Genomic DNA, 14427 nt, shown 5'->3' with positions numbered 1-14427 from the left:
TTTTTATTTTCAAGTCTTATTATTTTAATTCACGCGAAAGAGAAAGTCATTCGAGTCTCTTGGGAAAACGATACTTGGTCTTACCATTTATATTACTTGTACGATTTGGTACACTTGCCAATTTGTCAACAAGACCGCCAGGTGAAACTCAAAAGGGCAAAGCAAAATGAAGAAATCTAGAAAATACCCAGCTTTTAAAGAGATCGGGTTCTATGTTTCGCCGCCACCGCCCGGCGGCAAAGTGGTACCGCCCGGTGGTGGGTGGTAATTTTCCTTACCACTTTTCTTGCTTGCCTCTTTGTGATTTCTCTTGGTGATTCCTGATCTTTGCCCTAAATTTTTCAATCTCAAGATTTTCCTTACTCAAATGCATGCACACACAAAATGTAAAAGACAGAATTTGAAAAACAGAAAACAAACACAGAAATTCAAATTATGATACAACAATTGGGAAAGTCTCCACAAACACCCATCAGTAGGTGTTAAACTTCTTCGTGCTTAGTATTTTCTTCTTCTTCTTCTTCTTTATGCTAAACCTCTTCAAAAAGTTTATCATGCCAAACACATGTTTCCATTCATCAATCATAGGAGCCTTGATCTCCAATTTCTCTAAGATCTCCTTGAAGTACTTGAACCTATTTTCCTTCCTATGATTTTTCTTTTTATGAGGAAGGGGTTTTTCACAAGATCTTTTTTTCTTTCCTCTCTTCCTCTTTTTCTTAGTTTTCTCCTTCCTTAACCTTCTCCTTTTCTTTTTCCTTTCTTTCTTTATTTTCACTTTTTTTTTTCTCTTTTTCTTTTCTTTCAACCACGACTTTTCCTTTCTCATCCTTCTTCTCACTCTCATTCAACTTTTTTGTTTCTATCTCCTCTATCTTTTTCGCAACAACAACTTTTTCTGTTTTTGTTTCCTCTTCATACATCTCTAGTTCTTCTTCTTCTTTCTTTTCCTCCTTGACAACCTTATCATTTGTAAAGATAGTGGCTTGACATTCTTCTTTAGGGTTAACTTCAGTATTAACCCTAATGATGCCTAGAGACTTCAAGACATGAGAGTGTTGTTCCTACAATAAACGCTCTTTAGCTTCCCCCAATGTTTCTTTGTGTACAGGAAATTGTTTTTGTTGTAAACGTTGTTAGGCTTCCCCCAACGTTTCTTTTGGTATAGAGAATAAGTTATGCCGCAATAATTGTTGGACTTCCCCCAACATTTCTTTTGGTACAAACAATAGTTCCTGCCGTAAACGTTCTTTAGCTTCCCCCAACGTTTCTTTTCGCAAAGAGGAATGTTGTCCCCAATTGGCTTTGATATATGTTTGAATGAGGTTCCCACCAGTGGTTGAAATCATTTTGGTGGAATTGAGTGCCAATATAATCAAATTCTTATTTAAACTGCATTCTGCAAATGTTAGGCACAAAACCCTAGAAAACATTTAATATAACAAGAATAAAAAATAAACATAAAATCAAGTCAAATTAAATCAATTCACACTCATATAAAAATAAACCTCGAGTCCCCAACAACGGCGCCAAAAACTTGTTGACAAATTGGCAAGTTTACCAAATCGTACAAGTAATATAAATGGTAAGACCAAGTATCGTTTTCCCAAGAGACTCGAAACGCTTTCTCGTTCACGTGAATTAAAATAATAAGACTTGAAAATAAAAATTAATAAATTGGATTTGAGAACAAAATATTAACATGCAAATTAAAGTTGATTCAATTGACAAACAAAAACAATGGATGAATGGATGTTGTTGGAGGTTCACAATTTCATTTAATCTGCTCTCTCTTACCTACTCCTCTTGAATATTAGTTTGATTGATTAATTGTTATGCAACTTTCTTAGCCTACCCTTAACCCGATCACTCGGTGAAAAGAGCCTAATATTAACTACTGGCTTGCTATCCCTAGCCTCCCCTAGCAATTAATACCGCATTATAAACAGAAGTTAGCGCAATTTATCGTCCTACCCCTATCCCTAGGTGGTATTGCAAAATCAAGAAATTACTCACCAGTTCATGTCATTACTGTACGTCCCCATATCAATAAAGACAAATATCAGTTACCGAATGAGTTAAACGATAAAGGCCTTAAGCACAGATGATAACCCAACAATTATCAATCAAAACATATGGAGACCATATAAATAATCAAGAGTTTCAATGAAAGAGAGTATCAAAAGATTACATTGTTTCCCCCAACAACAATAGGGTTTAGTTCACCATAGACATGGTGAAACTAGATGAAAAATGGAAAAAAGATGGAGAAGCAAACCCTAGAAAAGATGAAAAGGTGCCTAAGCATCCAAGAGATCCTCTCCAGAGAGCAAAATTAGGTCTGGTCGTTCTCCCCTGTCAAAAGAATGACTCTGAACTCGCAGTAGGGGTATTTATAGGTGAGGAGCGCATCAGAAAACAGGCTCAGGCCCAACGGCCCACCACCCGACGGTTTAAGTGTGTCGCCCGGCAGTTTCCCATAATCCTCCAAACCGCCCGGCGTCAATCGTCACTGCCCGGCGGTTTCCCTCAGAAACGCCCAGCGCCAATCGCCATGCCTACTCCTCGCCCTGGACCGCCCGACGGTTTAAGTGTGCCGCCGGACGGTGCGTCGACTCTCCAAATCTTTATTTTTCTACTCTTTTCTTGAGTCTACGACCTGTATCTTTAACTCCATTCTTCACTTTCTCAAAATAGCTACAAAACAATGCAAAACAAGCATAATATCGCTAAAAACAACTTTTGACTCTCTACAGACTCATTTATTGAGTTTTGCTTGATTCTAGGCTCATTCCAAGTAGTAAAGGGCGTAATTCGGTCCAAATTGACATATGAAAATAACTGTTTTTCAACCTTCATCAGTCCGTATGTAATCACCATTTTTCTTGTAGTGATCCAACACAATTAATCAACTAAGCGCAGGCTAATTATGTTTTCATAAAAGCGGACTAAGTGAACGCAATGTTAACATCAAATCTAATTTACACCATATAGTTTCATCAACAAAGAGAAGACTAAACACCAACTGGGAAACTAAGTGTATACCCAATTGTAAGTGCAAATACAAATTTGATATTTACCAAGTCAGAGTGGCAATCACACATACAGTCCAGAGATCTCAAAGAAGCAATATCGCTAATGACCAACACAATTAATTTAAGCTATCATGATAATTAAATTATCTCTACCACAAATACAAGACAACATTAAGACAAAATAAAATAAAATACTAGACCCCAACAATGCAACAAACAAATATCTAGCACAGTTAAAATTACTAAAATGCAACACTAAATTAAAAAGATGAAAACAACCCAACCTACTATGTAAACTAATTTAAAGCAAAAGAAATAAACAAACATATTTTTTTTCCTACCATTCACGTGACCAAATTTATCTACTAAAAGAATTGAAATTGTAAATGGCCTAAAACACTCTTGACCGTGACACATGTTGCACTAAAAGAAATTAATATGCTTCTCCAAAAATCAAATAACCTAGTTGCTAATTCCAAATGAGAACCACCGTTGTTGCAGCTTTATTTCCAATTGAAATCAAATCTTCCATTAATGCATGACATGGCAGCAGTAGAGCACCCCTCCTCCCAAGAATTAAAACAACGTACTACTTCCTCCAAGCTAGGCCGTGACATGTGCTACACAATTTCTTTCTTCAGTTGAAAACCAAAATGAAAAAAAAAAATTGTTGAACATCACCGCTGGACACACCTTACTCTATGCAATGAATGGAATTTTTTTATCTCAAAATCAAGCATTGTACATCTACCAACTATTTCCAACCTCAAAGAAATGAAAGCACAAGGAATCAAGGGACCCCAACACCATGTTCATTCCCAGAAACCTCGTGAGTGAGTGGTGTTGCTGCAGCTTGCTCCAAAGCAAAAGTAAAATCAAAGAAAGGAATTGAATGCTACCACCGTCCCATCTCCTAGACTTCCTACCTAATTCTACTTTTCATTTAATCAAGTGCTAAAGAAAGGCTACACCCTTGCAGCAGAAACGTAAACTACTCCTAGCAATTGAAAATGTTTCTTCTAAATTGAAAGCAAGGCATCACCGTAACATGTGGAATCAAAAGAAGTAAAGGAAAAAAAAATAAAGGAAGAGCAAAGGTGTTTCTTTTCATTCATCCAATACCCAATATCTCAAACATTGTTCAAGGCTTCCTAAAAAAAAACGTAACAGCACACTGAAAATGGTCTCCGAGAGTGTGCCCAAACGTTGCAGCAGAAAAGAATATATTCCTTGAAAGTGGCGGCTGGATCCTAGATAGGCACCGTGAGGTGTCAAAATTGTGAGGGTGGGGTCCACCCTAAAAAAGATAAAACCCTAGCCCATGTGTCCTACAATTTTGGGCTCTCATATTTTTTCCAACAATGGCCTAAATGTGCACAAGTTTAATTAAAAATATTCTATACTACTAAGTTACAATATAATTAAATTTGAAATGTCCAAGTAGAGAGTCTTTAATTTATTTGCCTCCTTCCTAATGATCCAAAATATGTCTCCAAAATTTTCCCTGCAATTAAAAATGCAAAATAATTATCTTAGAAAATTCAAATTAATTAAAATTAGAATTTCCGGTCAAATTAAGCACAATTAGCAGAAACGAGAAAATACCGGACAATTAATCACAATTCCATGATTAATTCTAGCACAATAAACTAAGTGAAATCAATAAAATATTGACTCATCAGAGACAAAATGACTATTCTCCCCCTTTCACAAAGCTTTCATAATTTCTCTCATACTCTCATATTTCTCTCCCCTTTGTACTTTAACAAAGAAGGATGCTCTAGATATTTATGTTGATATGAAAATAGAGATGCATCAGAAAGATATGCAAAGTATAAAATACAATGATGCTTTCATAATCACAATTTAATCACATAACAATGTTAACTCCCCCTGAAATGCAGGCATGTGATGTAAAATGTGTTAAGAGTGATACTCCCCCTGTCATTATGCATGAGTAATAAATTCAACACAGATGGACAATGCAGCATATCACAAATTAAACAACAGTTTAGCACATAGTTGTATCAAAGACAAGATAGCAAACAATTTAGATATGCAATGATACAATCTTAAACAATCTCACAATATTATCTCAATTAAAATATTTGCAATAGATAATAGCAAATATATAGGATTTAAGCAATCAGTAAAGATAGAACCAAATTCCAGATGTGGAATTGTTAGTCCTGTTATACGCAGTAGATTGCATTAAATCATTAGTTGAATGCATTACTTCTCAAATGTTGAATTCCATTTGTAGCTTTCAAAGCAATGTCCTTCCTGCAAAACCCTTCAACAACCTTTTCCAGATCAAGCATTTTGGTTAAGCAAGAATTATAATCGAAATAACAGAAGTCAGTATGTAAAAATGTATGACATATTAAGCATAGTTGACTTCAAACATATTGCAGTCGAATCAATTAAGCAGTGCAAGCAGACATTAATCAATCAGATTTAAGCAATTTGAATTAATTCAAAAGCACTAATTTCATCTCCTTGAAAAGATATTACATTGATAGGATCAGACAAGGAAATGCAAAAGAAAAGCAACGAAAGATGGCATGTTTAAGCCATTTCAAAACACAATACAACATACTCTAGTCTAAAAGCTTATTTAGTTCTTCTTTTTCCTCTTTTTATTAATGAAGGTCTTGAGAATCATGTCATGTGCATTGTCCTCTGATCTTGTCTCTTCACTATCGTCATTACTTCTTTGAGAGGATTTTCCAGAAGAGCTTGCATCTTCAGAGTTTTCATTCACTTAACTGTTGTTTTTCTGTACATCAAGCCTTCTTTTTATTTCAGATAATTCGTACAGAACAATCCTTTCAAATTCATTTCTTCCTCTGTACTGGTTTATTTGAGAAAACGGTGGAGTGTTGTTGTCCCTGGCAAGTTCATCTTTGTATTTCCAACCATTTGATGTTTTCACCATATGCATTAGGTGAAGAACAGTTTCATCAATGTGACATGTACGCTGATACTGCTCACTTGACTCCCCAATGCACTCCACACTGCAGTAAATCAATACTTTTGAAATAAAGACACAGTAAGGTAATTTTCCAGATTCTGATTTGGTTACCTTCAGCATGTTGTTAGAGATGGCCGTTGGGCAATCTACTTGAATATTCTCTTTCAAGGCTTTTAGCAGCATTAAGTCTTCGATGGTGGCTTGTGCATAGTTTCCTCCTCCTGCCATAAGTATATAGGCAATAGCATAGATAGCCATTCTTTCATCTTTCTTCATACCACCAGTTTTGTAGTTTGAATTATCCCTGTAATCATTTGCATTTCTCAGACATTGTTGATACTCAATCGACTTGTTGAACCCTTCTATTCCTAGATGGCATTTTTCACCACTAATTCTTAATCCTCCAACAGTGCTCTAGACATCATTGGTCAGTTTAATGTCTACTCCCTTAACACGAGAATAGAGGACGTCATCTACAATTTTCATATTAGAAGACCTTCACCAAATCGGGATACCAGGGGCTCGCCATTTCAACAAATTGTTTTGAGCCACCTTTGGAATAGAAACCCTTCGTTTCTGAAAAACTTCAACTTTAGGAATTTTGTGCGTTACCAAAGTTCTTATTTTCCAGCAATCTAGATATTTGGATTGCACATCATCATCGCTTATCCAGCCGCTTAAACCAGATACTCTTATAGTATTTCTTGAGGCGATGGTTTTAATCCTTCTTTTCGGTGTAGAACTTGAAGCCATTGCAATTTGAAGACGAGTGAAGATTCTCTTAGAAGGAATGAGGATAGTGGATTATCATGTCAATGAGGATGAATGCAGTGACTCGTGATTATCAAGGTTTCAATATGTTTAGCCTGGGCAATCAATTTGGAGGGAAAATTCTAATTTCACTTTCGCACCAAAAACATTTTCAAATAAGATTATAGTTGACTACAATGAATATAACACTCAAAAATAGAGTTCAATACAATGCATATAACATAGTCGATTGAATTAAAATTGGAGTTGACTAAGACTCGTGAAAACCATTTTCAAACAAATTCAATCAATCAAACAATCAAGCCATACATCACAACCAATCATACAACAACAACAAATCTATATAAGCATGATGCAGCAGATAGATACAGTTTTACCAGTTGTAGATTCTCAAGATTTTTTATGTATTCCATAATTGATTCATCCTTGAGATCAATCTGCATCAGCTGTGTATCCTGCAAAACAACTAAGTTTTGGTAGTTGGTACCCATTTTACTTTAGGTCCATGATTGTGAATCCTTGTCACTTATTCCTTTGGTTTCCAAACATATAATTTTTGAGGAACAACAACATTTCTATAATAAAAATTTCTAACTGTATGACCAACACAATTACAATAGAAACATGCATTTCTAGCAGGCTTACTTAAATCAGTAAATTTCCTAGCATTGATTCTGTTAGATTTAGCCTTGAATCCTATTCCTTGTCTGTAAATTGCTCTGCGAGATGATTTTAAAATGGCATTTAAATTGTCTCTACCTTGTGTAAACTTAGCTAGAGTGTTAGTTAAGTAATCTATCTTTTCAATGTGAGTAGGACAATTTTCACAAACTTTTTCAACAGTAACAATTTTAACTACAACATCTTTAGCAGATAATAAGGCTTCATTTAACTCTTTTTCTAATTTGTCATTATCATCAACAAGGTTATTAGTTCTATACTCATAATCTCTTCTTTCAGAGTTTAGTCAATTGACCTTGAATTCAGTCGCATTGCCTCAGCATGCAGTTCTCTGAATGTCTCTATAAGTTGCTGATATTTCTCTTATATAGGCAACTTCTCAAATTCATCATCACTGTCACTTTCAATTCTTGATGTTTCGGCCATGTGACATATGTTGGATTCCTCATCTTGATCAACATCTTCATCACATGAGCTTTCAAAATCTGAGTTCTCCCAAGCAATGTATGCTCCTTTTCTTTTCAGATTTGTGCTTTGAGGGTTCTTTCCTTTCTACTTTGGCTGTAAGTCAGGACAATCAGGCTTGATGTGACCTTCCTTTCCACATTCATAGCATTGGACAGTATTTGTACTGAAGCTCTTCTTTTTGCTTTGACTTGCATGGTTAGACAATTGACTATCATTTTGCATAAGTCGATTAAACTTTCTTACCATCAAGGTCATCAATTCTTTTTCGTCCATGTCTATTTTTGAGTTGTTCTTGCTTGAAGCTTTCAAAGCAATGAACTTCTTTTCTTCAATCTCTTCTTCATCCTTCAATCTACCAAGTTCTAACTCATGTTCGCATAGCTTGCCAAAAAGGGTAGCCATGTTCATCCGGATTCAAAGATTGTTGTGACTTTTGGTTGACAATTCTTGTTCAGACTTTTCAAAATCTTGATGTTGATCTCTTCCTTGTCAAGCACTTTCCCGAGAGCCATTAGATGATTTACAATGTGAGTGAATCATTTATGTGCATCATAGATGTTTTCTCCAACCTTCATTCTGAACAATTCATACTCTTGTATCAGGGAGTTCTTTCTTGCTCTCTTGACTTCATCCGTGCCTTCATGAGTTACCTCTAAGACATCCCACATTTCCTTTGCAGATTTGCATTGAGATATCCTGAAAAATTCATCAATTGTCAGTGTAGAGGCAATTATATTTATAGCTTTAATATCATACTAAGCTTTTCTTTTTTCATCAGCAGTCCACTCAGTAAAAGGTTTTGTAGGCACATAAGGACAATTTAAATTGGCATCTAAAATTCCTTTATCTTGCTATTCAAGAAAGGATCATTTTCACCAGCAAACAGAGGTGGTCTGTTTGTTGAAGCACCTTCACCAAAAGTTTGAAAACAGGAAGCCATCCCCAGGTTTTATAGTCGAATGAAATAAAAACATAGTCGACTAAATTTCATTATGAAAACCAGCTCTGGTGCCAATTGTTGGAAAACAGGTAGGCTTCGTTTTTACACCAAGAGGGGGGCGGTGAATTGGTGATGTTTCAAGTAATGAATTGGTCTGTTTCTTGAAATTCAAGTAATGAAAATTTATATGCAGCGGAAAAACGTAGTTGACTACGTGAAAAGTAAAGTCGACTAGAATTAAAGAGTGCAGGGATAGAGAAAATCAAATGCTGATTTTATTACTGGTTCGGCCAACAATGCCTACATCCAGTGTCCTTCCAACCCAAGAAGCAAATGCACTATAATGGTTACGGTTTTTACAACAAGGACACTGGATAGAGAAGACCTCCACGTCAAAAATATAAATCTCCTCTCTAACCCAAAACCAAAATATAGCTACAATAACAAAAATCAGACTTGCAGCAAGAATCCCCTCTTCTGCAATCTGAACAGCACGTCGAACAATCCTCAACATGAAACCCTAGTATCACAATAGGTCCAATTCCAACAGTCTTTACAGGATGCCAAGCCTTAACAAGTGTAGCAGTCTTCTAAGGATGCTAAGTCTGAAATGATCAACCTAGAAACACCTTCTTTGTGTAGTATATTTGATCAGACAATGAGTGCTCGAGCTATCTCCCTTGGAATCTCCCTCAAGAAAGATCACCACCGTCTTCTTGGGGAATTCTTGGAGCTTCTAAAACAGAGAATTCATGGAATCAATCTGTTAGGAAAACATGTAGGCTTCTTTACACCAAGAGGGGGGGGGGTGAATTGGTGTTGTTTCAAAAACAAAATCTTTTTGCAATCTTGAAACAAAAGTATAAATATTTTTTATCTTTTCTTGAAATGCAAGGAATGAAAATTTCAATGTAGCGGAAAAACGCATTTGACTGCTATACAGATATAGTCGACTGAATTTAAAGAGTGTAGGGATAGAGAAAATCAAACACTGGTTTTTATACTAGTTCGACCAACAATGCCTACATCCATTGTCCTTCCAATCCAGGAAGCAAATGCACTATAATGGTTGTGGTTCTTACAACAAGGAATTTATAGAATCCTCACGCAAAAATATAAATCTCCTCTCTAACCCAAAACCAAAATATAGTTGCACAACAAAACTAGACTTGCAGCAAGAATCCCTCTTTTGCAATCTGAACCCACGTCGAACAATCCTCAACATGTAACCAGCACTCTTCACAGGATGCCAAGCCTACAATCAACATAGCAGTCTTCATAGGATGCCAAGTCTACAATCAACATAGCAGTCTTCACAGGATGTCAAGCCTTCATAGATCAATCAAGAAGCACCTTCCTCGTGCAGATATTGATCACACAATCAGCGCATAAGCCTTCTCCCTTTGAATCTCTCTCAAGAAAGATCACCACCGTCTTCTTGGAGAATTCTTGAAGCTGTTAACACAGAGAATTCAATCTGAAACAAGAATTGAAAATGTCAGTGCGTCAAAAGTCACTGAACAAATCGTGTTCAGTCTATTTATAGTTTTCTGTCAGTCATATTGTTTCTCAGTCGAATAGCCTACTAATCCAGTCGACTGTATTAAAACAGTTATAGCAGACAGTCAACACATAGGCTCTCAGTCAACAAAAATCAACACACATTTATTACAGTTGAACAAGTCATCAATGCTTAACTAAGTTCTAAAAATATAGTCGTTGGAGCGCGTAAGCATTACAAAATTCCAAAGCAGATCAAAGATATAGTTGAATGTACACATAACCAAGTCGACTAACACATGAAAAAACACTTTGAAATTCTTTTCAATCCAAAACGTCACAAAGCACTGATGTTCAAAATTTGTACAAAGGCTTTAGAATAGTTGAATCCATTACAGGAGTATTCGACTGTACAACAAGGAATTTATAGAAGACCTCGCGTCAAAAATATAAATCTCCTCTCTAACCCAAAACCAAAATATAGCTGCAATAACCAAAACCAGACTTGTAGCAAGAATCCACTCTTCTGCAATCTAAACCCACGTCGAACAATCCTCAACGTGTAACCCTTGTATTATAACAGGTCAATTCCAGCACTCTTCACAGGATGCCAAGCCTTCAAACAATGCAGCAGTCTTCACAGGATGCCAAGCCTTCAAACAACATAGGATTCTTCACAGGATGCCAAGCCTTCAATGATCAATCAAGAAGTGCCTTCTTTGTGGAATTTCTGATCACACAGTTAGTGCATAAGCCTTCTCTCTTTGAATCTCTCTCAAGATAGATCACCATCGTCTTCTTGGAGAATTCTTGGAGTTGTTAACATAGAGAATTCAATCTGAAACAAGAATGAAAAAGTTTGATCATCAAAAGTCTCTGAACAAATCGTGTTCAATCAATTTATAGTTTTTCTGTCAGTCCAATTGTTTCTCAATCGAATAGCCTACTAATTCAGTCGACTGTATTATTACAGTTATAACATACAGTCAACATAGAGGCTCTCAGTCAACATGAATCAACACACATTCTATACAGTTGACCAAGTCATCAATGCTTAACTAACTTTTAAAAATATAGTCGTTGGAGCATGTAAGAATAACCAAATTCCAAAACAGATCAATAATACAGTCGAATGTACTCTGGACAAAGTCGACTGACACATGGAAAAAGATTTCGAAATTCTTTTCAACTCAAAACATCACAGAGCACTGATTCTCAAAATCTGTACAAAGGTTTTAGAATAGTCGAATCCATTACAGATGTATTCGACTGGACTATAACTTTGTCACAAAGTTATAAGTTCAGGAAAGTGCTTGTGATTTTTCTCTTTGAAAAATGGGCCGTAAAATATATGTAATAAAGCATTTCATATAGCACATAAGCATGTAAGCATGTTCCACAAATATATCAAGCAATCAATATAGGAACATGCATCATAGTACATCAAACACATTCAACAAATATAACAATCAATACAGCAGAGAACATGCAATGCAGCAATACATGTATTGTTATTAAGCATAATGTTGTCATCATAAAAAACTAGATTGATATAGAGTTTGTGTTGTCAACAATCTCAAAAAAAAAATTCTTTATTTTTGCATATTTTTTCTTTTTTTTTTTTCTTTTCTCTCAACCATCTCTTCTTCTTTCTCATCATTTTTCTCTCCCTCACTCAACCTTTCTGTTTCTTCTTCCTCTATTTTTTTCTCCTCTATTTCTATCTTTTCCTTTGTCTTTTCCTTATCTCTCTCTATCTTTTCTTCCTCAACAACCTTTTCTATTTCTATCTATTTTATCTTTTCCTCATCAACAACCTTTTATGTTTCTATCTCTTCTATCTTTTCCTCATCAACAACATTATCACTTTCAGGGCTAGTGGCTTGACATTCCTCCCTAGGGTTAACCTCAGTATTAACCCTAGAATTCAATATCTCCTTTTATTTCTTGCTTCACTGCTTTTTATAGAGGCGATAGTAATTTGCATTAATTGAACAAAGATGTTATCTATCTTTGCCATTGATAGATTGTGTTGTTGCTGCCAGTTATATTGTTGCATCCCCTTCATACTTCTATGATAAGAAAAACTTGTATCCATGTCCTATGGAAAAAGTTCGTCACTCTTTTTATTCTCCTCTACACCTTTGACATGGTATATTTCCCTATTCATGATACTCTAAAGAAGTTTGTCAGAATTTGTGTTTTCCTTAAATGGAGTAATTTGTTGCTCAACAACTTGCCCAAATTGGCTTTGATCCATGTATGAGTGAGGTTCTCACTAGTGGTTGAAATCATTTTGATAGAATTGAGTGCCCATATAATCAAATTTTTATTCGTACTGCATTCTGCAAACGTTAGGCACAAAACTCTAGAAAACATTTATTAGAACAAAAATAAAAATAAACATAAAATCAAGTCAAATTTAATCAACTCACACTACTAGAAAAGTTAAACCAAACGAGTCCCCGACAACGAAGCCAAAAACTTGTTAACACCCTGACAAGTGTACCAGATGATATCAAGTAATAATAGACAATAAGTCCAGATATCGTTTCCCAAGGGACTCTTTGCCTGGACGTTCATGTGAATTAATTTCATTAGACTTGAGTAAAAATTGAATTTAGGGTTTGTAATGTGAAAACTAAAATAAACATGCAAATGCAAAACTTGATCAATTGGCCAATAAAGATATGAATGAATGGTGTTGTTGGGGTTTACGATTTCATCCTCATCCACTCTCCTATATCTACTATTCTTATTTGTTATGAATGTTCATGCAAGTTTCTAATTTACTCTAAACCTGATTCCTCAACGAAAAGAGCCTATCACCAATTACTAGTTTACTATTCCTAGTTTCCCTTGTAATTACTAACGCATTAATGACAGAAGCTTAAAGCAATTGACCGTCTTATTCCTATTCCTAGGTAATATTTCATAATAAAGAGAATTCTCCTCAGTTCTAGATTTCCCCGTACGTTTCTATATCGACAAAATCAATGATCATGACACTGAATGAGTTAAACAATGCAAGCTCTCACCTTAGAGAAGAAAACCCAAAACTATTGATCACACAAGTATATAAATAAAATAAGAACTTCGATATAATAGAGTTTTAAAAGGATTAGCATTGTTCCCCAACAATAAAGGGTTTAGTTCACCATTGTCATGGTGAAACTATATGAATTGGATGGAAAGAATGAAAAAATAAATCCTAGATTTGGTAGATTGGAGCTGTTGCATCTAAAATCCTCCTTCAAGGGGGGAAAAGAGTGTTCTGACGTCTTTCTCTGTCAAAAGATACATACTCTGGGTCGTTTGGGTCTATTTATAACACAGAAAAATAACAGAATTTTTTCCCAGGCCCATAATTACAGCGCTCAGCGCTGGGTTCATCCCTCAGGGGTAGGTGCGATACTCCACTTGGAAACTCAGCGTTGACGCCTAGGCGTCCTGCCGTATTGAACTAAAGATGCCAGCGCTCAGCGGTAGCCATAGTTCTTCATTTTCCCCTCAGCGCTGGCGCTTAAGCGTTTGACAACGGCTTTGTCCACGAAGCTGGCGCTCAACGGTGCAATTGGCGCTCAGCGGTGGGTACGATTCTTCTCTTGCACCTTTCTTCATCTTTTCTTAAGTCCAACTCCTTCCTACTTCACTTTCCATCCTTCAATTCTTATTAAATCCTGTCAAAACAATGTAAAACCAAACACAATATCTCTAAAACCACCTTTGACTCTCTTATAACCTAACTTAAGTGTTTTGCATGATTTTAAGCTTATTCTAAGTCATAAAGGATATATTTTAATATCAATTTCAAATATAAAAATAACGATTTTTAAACCGTTATGAATCTTTTCATTCATATATGATCTAACCCCTTTATTCATATCTCTTCTCTTTCATGTTGAAGGATGAAGGCATTGTCAATAACACAAGTTTATTTATTCTTTTATATCATTATTGCAACTGTGTCTTACAGTTGGCATGCATGGAAACTGTAATTCTAGGGGAGTGTACATTTTCAGCTGGAAATACAACTTTATAGTTATATAGTATGAAGG

This window comes from Vigna radiata, unplaced genomic scaffold (genome assembly GCF_000741045.1).
Source record: "Vigna radiata var. radiata cultivar VC1973A unplaced genomic scaffold, Vradiata_ver6 scaffold_233, whole genome shotgun sequence".
Classification (NCBI taxonomy): Eukaryota; Viridiplantae; Streptophyta; class Magnoliopsida; order Fabales; family Fabaceae; genus Vigna; species Vigna radiata.
This window is presented reverse-complemented; position numbering follows the sequence as displayed.